The sequence below is a fragment of the Elephantulus edwardii genome, unplaced genomic scaffold (assembly GCF_000299155.1).
Source record: "Elephantulus edwardii isolate Elephantulus edwardi_28Jun2011 unplaced genomic scaffold, EleEdw1.0 scaffold00005, whole genome shotgun sequence".
In the NCBI taxonomy this organism is placed as follows: domain Eukaryota; kingdom Metazoa; phylum Chordata; class Mammalia; order Macroscelidea; family Macroscelididae; genus Elephantulus; species Elephantulus edwardii.
Genome location: NW_006399755.1, coordinates 32,002,989 through 32,011,766, shown reverse-complemented (window position 1 = coordinate 32,011,766; position 8,778 = coordinate 32,002,989). Strand labels below are relative to the sequence as shown.

The window sequence follows — 8,778 nt, the reverse complement described above, 5'->3', positions numbered from 1 at the left end:
AGATATGTTTGCTTCATAGAATGAACCTGGGAGGATTCCATCTTCTTCTATTTTCTGAAATAATTTATGTAGAATTGGTAACAATTCTTCTCTAAATGTTTTATAAAATTCACTTGTAAAACCATCTGGTCCAGGGCTTTTCTTGGTTGGAAGTTAATTATTCTATTTCTAAATATCTCTGTGGGTGCAGTAAAATGGATGAATTAGACGTAAGAATAGAGAAGTGAGCTAAGAAGTTGTTGCAGTAATTAATGCCAAATTCTACTCCTAAAAATGGTAAAAATGAAAAATTTTATTATATTTTACCACAATTAGGGTTTTGGGGTTTTTTTTTTTTGCTTTTGCTTTTGCTTTTGCTTTTGTTTTGTTTTTCTTTTGGTGAGAAAAATTTATATTTAGAATTAGCCCGCTGGACTCAGTTTAGATGATCCCAATTTTGTTGGTAACATCCAAAGCATCATAGTCAGGAGCAAGTCGAACATAGGCCTTCTTCTCTCGTTTAATTTGGTGCTTGTTGGCCTTGACATCCACAATGAATACAAGTGTGTTGTTATCTTCTATATTCCTCATGGCTGACTCAGTGGTCAGTGGAAATTTGATGATGGCATAGTAGTCAAGCTTGTTTCTCCTCTTCCGGGGGTATTTGGATTACCTTTGGATTCTCAGTGTCTTAGGTGGGTGACGTGCAGATTTTTTTTTTTTTTTTTGGCTGTGGACGCCCTTCAGGACTGCCTTCTTTGCTTTAATGCCTTTGGTTTGGCTTCCGTTTTGGGAGGGGCAGGGGCTTCCTTCTTCTCTTTCGGTGCCATCTTTGTAGAAAAGGCCACAATTAGGTTTTAAAAATTCAATTGAGAAGATTCAAAGTTTTGCATAACAAAGATAATTTACTGCAATAGTAACAGAGCACTACTGGTAACGGCCTGAATATACAGACTTTGCATATTGGAATGAAGAAAGAGGGACAGATTTTTAAAAATGTTTGAGTAAAACTGAGAACACTTGACTCACCAAGAATTAGGAGACTGAAGGAGAAGGAGAACCCTTAAAATAGTTAGGTGACAATTACAGCCCCTCCAATATCTCCTCAGCTTTCCCCAAAGACTACTGACCATGTTGTCCCTTTTTACACATCCGAATGCCTCCCCATCTTACTGCTTTTCACTGTATGTGAGCTGAATTAGCAGAGAGCTTGACCATGGTCTCTGTGGGACAGCATCCTCACATTGAAAACACCCGCTTAAGTACCACAGTCAAATTTCAATTATCTTTAGAAAATCAAATCAACTAATAAAAGAGGAATCTGGTGATAATCCAAGACAGAAAATCTGTAAGAATTGGAAATTCTCCTTTCTGAGTAACTGAGTCTAAAGTTCATACAAATCCAAATTGCACCTTTTGGCATTAGGAAATGATGGCAAGCTAAGAACACTTCTCTGTACATCCAGAATAGTGATTCCCAGGAGGGTCAGGGCAGAGAACTGGTGCAGTGAGAGCAGGGAGATCTCAGTTAAGGACAAGTAAACTGAGGCCTGCCAGAGTGGTAGTGTCTTATTCTTATGTTGACAGTTGTAGTCTTATATTCATATGTGTATTTGCATCTTCCTTTAATATTCTATTGATGGCCATGAACTATTCAGATACACCTGAAATCACATTAGGGCTCTGCTTACTAGCTTTGTGATTTAGGACAAATATTCAATAGACCCTTTGGTTAACCCTGCTTGTAAGTTTGTGGACATTGTACCTACCAATTCTTTCTGTATCTGAACTGTTTTTATGCATGGAGAGAGATGCTCACCCACCCACTACTGTCAAGTCAATTTCAACTTATAGCAACCCTATAGAACAAAGGAAAACTACCTCATGGATTTCCAAGACTGTAAATATCTACAGGGGTAGATTGTCTCATTTCTTTGCATGGAGTGGCTGGTGCATCCAAACTGCTAATATTTAGGTTGGCAGATTAATTACTATGCCACCAGGACTCCCTGTAATGCCCACACTGCAGAGAATGTGGCAGGACTGGAGGAAGACCATCAACAACATGCATTATGCAAATGACACAACCTGGTTTGCTGAAGCTGAGGAAGACCTGAAGTATCTGCTGCAGAAGGTCAAGGACTGTCATCTTTAATATGGATTGAAGCTCAACATCAAGAAGACAAATATTCTCACCACTGTGCCAACTGCCAGCATCATGATAGATGAAGATTATTGACAATGGCAGCCAGCTTGCTTGGTCCAACAAGCAACACTCTTGGCACCGGCACTAGCAGTCAGGAAATCAAAAGATAAAATGTATCAAAAAAACTTGCTATCAGGGACCTCTCCAAAGTGCTGATGAGCAATGATGTCAGACTAGAGACTGAGGTGTGCCTGATCTAGGCTATAGTTTTTGCAGTTACTTATAAAGCATCAGAAGCTGAACAGTGATAAAGAATGACAGAAGAAAAAATGATGCCGTGAGTTGTGGTTCTGGAGTAGAGTTCTGAACATTCCATGGACTATCAAGAGAATAAACAGGTTTGTCCTAGAAAGGATGAACGCAGTTGTTTCTTAGAGGCAAGGATTTTGAAGCTCTGTATTGCATTCCGTGGGCATGTTTCCAGGAAGGACCAGTCCTTGGAAAAGAACCTGATGATATATGAGGCTTCTACGTTGGACATTTAGGTGATAAGTTCTATTTTTATTTTTAAAAATAAAATTACATAAATAATGAGTTGGAAAAACTAGAAACTTGTATTTTCTCTATTTACCTTTCACACCAATGAGGTGGACTGACATGGTGACTGCAGCGATAGGCTCAAGTGTGTCAGAGGTTGTGAGGCTGGAACAGGATAGGACAGGGTTCAGATCTGCTGTTCATAGGGTCACTATGAGTCACACTGCACTCAACAGCACAACAATTATGAGTCACACTGAACTCAACAGCACCTTAACAATTATGAGTCACACCTAACAATAACAACAGTTACAAGCTTCTCTATAACTCTTTACAAAAAATTGGTTACTTATACCTAACCAAAGGTACCCTGCAAAGAAGGCCTGGTGATGTACTTCTGAAAAGTTTCAAGTTGCCTGAAAGCCAACTTTCACCTGTAGAGCAACTTTCACCTGTATCACAATAAAAAATTAACAATAGTGGTTGTTGCTATTATGTTCCATCGAGTCACCTTCAATTCATGGAGACCTTTGTACAACAGCTCTGAAGCCTGCCCTATCCTGAGCCAGTCTCACTGACACACCTACCCCTATTACCGCAGTTATTATGTTAATCCATCTTTTCCAGAGCCTTCCTCTCCTACACTATTCCTCCAACCTTTCAAGCATGATGCCCTTCTCCAAGGACTGGTCCCTCCTGGCAACATGCCCAAAGAATGTAATATGGAGCTTCAAAAATCTTTGCCTGCAAGGAGCAACTGCTTTCACCCTCTCTCGGACAAACCTATTTGTTCTCTTTGCAGTCCCTGGTATGTTCAATACTCTTTTCCAGCACCACAACTCAAAGACATTAATTATTTTTCTGTCATACTTTGTCATTCTACAGCTCTCTAACACATGGAAAATAACTGCAAAGGCCATGGCCTGGATCAGGCACAACTTAGTGTCTAGACTGACATCATTGCTCTTTAGCATTTTGGAGAAATTCCTGACAGTAGAGTTTCCCAGTGCAATTCATCTTTTTATTTCCTGACTGCTGATGTCAAGAGTGCTGATCGTGGAGCCAAGCAAGCTAAAATTGTTAAGAATCTTCATCTCTTCTCCCTCTATAATGGTGCTGCCAATCAGCTCAGTGGTGAGAATCTTTGCTTTCTTGATGTTAAGCTTCGATCCATATTGAAGACAACAGTCCTTGGCCTTCTACAGCTGATGCCTTGGGTCCTCCTCAGCCTTGGGAAGCAAGATTGTGTGATCTGCATAATGTACATTGGTGGTGAGTCTTCCTCCAATCTTGATGCCACATTTTTCCTCATAAAATCCAGCCTCCAAATGATCTGTTCCACATGTATATTGGAAAGATGGAGAAAGGACACATCCCTGACACATTCCTTTCTTGATTTTGAACCATAAATTATTCTAGAACAACCTATAAGAAGGAAAAGAAAACCCTGTAAAGTACAGTGGTACTCTGAAGCAATTGAGAGTCATCAAGAGTCAGAATAGACTCGAAATCAAGTGGTGGGTTTGGTTGTTAGTTAATTTATATATAGAGAAACAAACACATACACATAATACAGGTACATAGTGATGCTGATGGCCTAATTGACTTCTAAAAGGAATAATATCAAACTATTGCATGATGATCCCTTTCTTTGTGAAAGAGAAGAATCATTTGGTTTCATCCTAATTTCCTCACGAAGGCTTTGTGATCATTTTAACCATACTAAGCTTTGAATGTACCGTGGACTGCCAAGAAAACAAACAGATTCGTCCTGGAGAGCATTAAACCAGGCTACTCCTTGGAGGCAAGGATTCTGGGGCTTCGTCTGACATACTTTGGACATGCTGTAAGGAGAAACAGGTCCTTGGAGAGGGACATCATGCTTGGGAGGGTGGAGGGACATGTCGCACAGGAGGGGAAGACCCTCTATGAGGTGGACTGATTCAGTGACTCGGGTAATGAGGATGGGTGTGTCAGAGACAGTGCGATTGGCACAGGATAGAGCAGGGTTTAGGGCTGTTGTACATAGGGTCGCTATGAGTTGCAAACTACTCGACGGCACATAACAACAACAACAAGCTACGCCGAGGGCTGATGCCCCTGTTAATAGCCCTCACTCTATAAGGCACAAGACTAGCATTCCCACCCTTGACCAGGGAACAATTAAATGAATGAATGAAACAGAAATGAGCAAAGTAATGAAAAAATGGATGAATGGTTTATCAAAATAAATCACAAATTTATTATGTTCCATCCTCATTGAAGTTAAGATCACCTGCAGATGAGCATATATTTAAACGATTGCACATACTGATTTTACAACCAGAATCCAAGCTCACAACAATTTCATGTGTGGACATATAAGAATCATAGCAAAAAATTTTCAGCTTAACATGATCACACTTGACAATAGCAATGCAAAAAAAGAGAAAAATCATATTATTATTATCATTCTGCTGCTAATAGTCCTTTGTTAATCTACTTATTCATGAAAATACTTTTTTGCCAAAAATAGAGCATCTCTCATGTTGTAACTTTCTAGAATACAAGAAGAGACTGTCTAATTTCATCATTTTCGTTCTGTGAAGAAATCCAAATGTCATCAAGTTTACCGTATTAGCTACCTTATTCAACAGAGAGAAACAAGGGACTTCAAGTTAAAATATTGTTCTTAGGTTCCATCGAGTCAACTCAAACTCAGTGATCCTATGAGCGTACAGTAAAGACTGCCCTATCTTCCACCATCCCGGTGATCTCTAGCATGTTCCAGGCCATTTTTACTATCACTGTGTCAACCCATCATCTCATTGGAGAGCTTCCTACCTTTCTCTGATCCTCCTCCTCTTTCCCACCGTGATGTCTTTTACCACACTTGCCTCTAAAGAACACCTTGATTGCACTGCCTCTAAGACATACCGTTAGTGCTTTTGGCAAAAGGGATGCCATGGGATGGATATTCCGCACTCTTCTCCAACACCACAATTCAAAGACATTGATTCTTCTCTGGTCTGTCTTAGTCATTGCTCAACTTTCAGATACATAGGAAGTTATTAAAAAATACTGTGGCTTACTTTGTCTTCAAGCTGCCACTTTAGCATTTTGGAGAGGTATTTGACAATAGATTTCCTCAATGCAATACACATTTTGATTACTCGACTGCTGGTCCTATGGGGGTTGATTGTGTACCCAAGTTAAATGAAACCATTCAATCTTCTGTCCATCTTAATGCTATACTTAGGTGTCATCAAGCTAGCTCAACCTCATTATGACCTTGAGTACCACAAAATAAAATACTGCCTAGCCAATCCTATGCCACCCTCACAATCCCTGTCCTTGAACCCACTATTGCAGTCACTATGTCAATTAATGTCATTGAGAGTCATTTTCGCTTGTTCTTCTGCTCTATCAAGCATGATGTCTTTCTCCAGTCACTTACCCTTTCTGGTAACATGTCAAAGTATGTACGACAAAGTCTTACTTTCCACCATCCTTGACTCTAAGGAGCTCTGTGGATGTACTTCTCCCAATTTATTCTTTTGCTAGTCTGTTACATGTTCAATATTCTTCACCAACACAACAATTCAAAGACATCAATTCTTCTTCAGTCTCCCTTACTTGTTTTTCAACTTTCACATGTACACAAGGTGTAAAAAGAGTTAGGGCCATGTGGGAAGCACCATATCTGATCTTTACCAACCTCCCAGGGGAAAATTATCCTCATCCACAGCTTCAGTAACCCAAAACCAATTCCCATGCTGTCAGGCATGATTCCCACACACCCATGCTCTTTCTACTCATCTTAACACCAAACTTACTGCTTGGCTGGGTCCAAAATCCAATATGATAGCTCACAGACCACACAGATTCATATTGGGGAAGTTGAAAGGTTCTAATTCAGATTATACCAAAATACAGTCAAGATAGCTCCCAAAATGTACATGGAGGCACCTCAGCCTTGAGCTTCGTGGTTCTAAGTGTTCCTGACTTCCAGTCCTGCCAACATTGGGTTCCTCACTCAAAGTCCCATCTCACATCCAGTTCTCCAATTCAGCCATAGCAACTGCTGCCATCCCAAAGCGTGTCCCACACTTCATTGGGTTGGGCAAAGTATCTCCTCTGAAGCTAGGTGAAGAATGCCATCTTTTCTGATGCAAGCAGAATTCCTTCTCCAAGCTTGACTCCTATTCTCTGCAGCTAGAGTTGTTCAATTAATTGGTGCAACCAACCAATCCTTTTTGTGGAATGGTAGCTAGCCAGTCCATTTGTGAGTAGGCCAACATGTGTCATTTGCACAGTCCTGCCCCTCCGCATAGTCAGTCATCTATACTAGAAAAACCATATTGGGAGACAAACTCCACATGAGGCAATATGAAAATACGATGGGTTGGATTTGATGCACTTTAGTTCTTAATGTGACATCCTCACTTTGTATCAGTGTAGAGAAGTCCTGTCCAGCTGACTTATCCAATGCAACACATCATTTCATTTGACTGATGCTTTCATGGGTATTGATTATCCAAGTAAAATGAAACCCCTCAAAACTACCAATCTTTTTTGTTTGTCATAAAATTTGATTATTTGTCCAGAAACGAACATTTTCTTTTCTTTGTGTTGAGGTATAATCCATTCTAAAGGTTATAGTCTTTAAATTTCATTAGTAAGTCATTTAATTTGTCTTTGCTTTAAGCAAGCCAAGTTGTGGCATCTTCATAGTGCAATTCCATTATTTTTTATTAGGCATCTACTAACAGAAATACTATAATAGAGTGTAGGACACGAAGATGTCCTCAAGAAGTTGACAAGCTATGTGGCAGGGTAAATATTTCATTAAATCATTTTATTTGTTACTGTTTAGCACAAGGAACCCTGGAGATGTTGTCTGTGATATAGTAGGCTGCTAACAGAAAGGTTAGCAGTTTTAATCCATTCTATAAAGGAAAGAAGGACAGTATCTTCCCATAAAGGTTTACAGCCTGGAAAAGCCAAGAATGGGTCACTATGAGTCAGAACTGACTTAGTGGCAGTGGGTCTATTCCGAAGGAGCCCCAGAAGGAGGCTCAATGGGGAAGTGTTCAGCTTCTAATCCAAAGGTTGACAACTTGGACCAAGCAGCTTCTATGCGGAAGGAAAGGCCTAGCAATCTATTCCTTTAAATATTGCATCCCAGGAAAACCTATGAGGCAGTTCTTCTCTGTTCTGTAGGATTGCTCTAAATCAGAATTGACAGCATAAAACCACCATAACATTTTCCCCAATAACATAGGCACTTGCTCAAGTTTGGTGTAGACATAAACAAAGCAGGTTTTGGGCCCACGAAGAATTTGCAAGGTAAGCAAATATTAACTAATAAACATACCAGTAAATATTGTAAATATTCTTAAGTGTTTTATGGGGAGGGGAAAAGACTCTATGAAAGAATCACAACAAGAAAGAATTTTTTTTTCAGTAAAGTTTTCTTTTTTAAAATGTACAGTTGGTTGTACCTGTTTATGCATCTTCTCCAGCAGCGGGGGCATCGCCACCTTTGGTGTTTCTGGTGTGAATCACTTGAGCTCTGTGTTTGAAACCAGCTTGATAAGCCCTTTACTCAGCAGCTCCTGAAGGGCTGCCCTGGCCTGGGAACCCTGAATCTTCAGTCTCTCAGAGACAACAGCTGGGGTTATAAACTTATAGTTGGGAACTTCTTTACAAAGTTTGTCATATGTGGCTTTGTCAAACAAGACCAGGTTATTGAGCTTGTCCCGAACTTTGCCTTTGGACCACTTCTTCTTCTTGGCCTTACCCCCAGATTTCTTCACTAGGTCTTTGTCCTTCTTGGCTGACTTTCCGGTGTCTTTCTTCTTCTTGTCGTCCTTGGGCGGCATAGCGAAGCTTGGAGAGGAGCTACCACAAGTGCAGCCTTAAGATCAACAAGGAAGGTATTAATAGAGGATAACCTAGAGGGAGGATTCAGAGGTGACTACTCAGAGCGCAGGGTATGCCACTTCTAGCCTTGACCCCTATATTTCATGGCAGAACATATAATTTAAACCTTAACACAGAGATACAGCAAAATGTTGTTGCTATATAGTCACAGTGACAGTTATCTCCTCATAGAATAAAAATCTATTTTCTAC

At 40.1% G+C, this 8,778-nt stretch overlaps 1 pseudogene; it reads right to left on the bottom strand.

Moving 5' to 3' along the window:
• Positions 1–8,149: 8,149 nt before the first annotated feature.
• LOC102874627 lies at positions 8,150–8,526 on the bottom strand (annotated as a pseudogene).
• Positions 8,527–8,778: the final 252 nt, after the last annotated feature.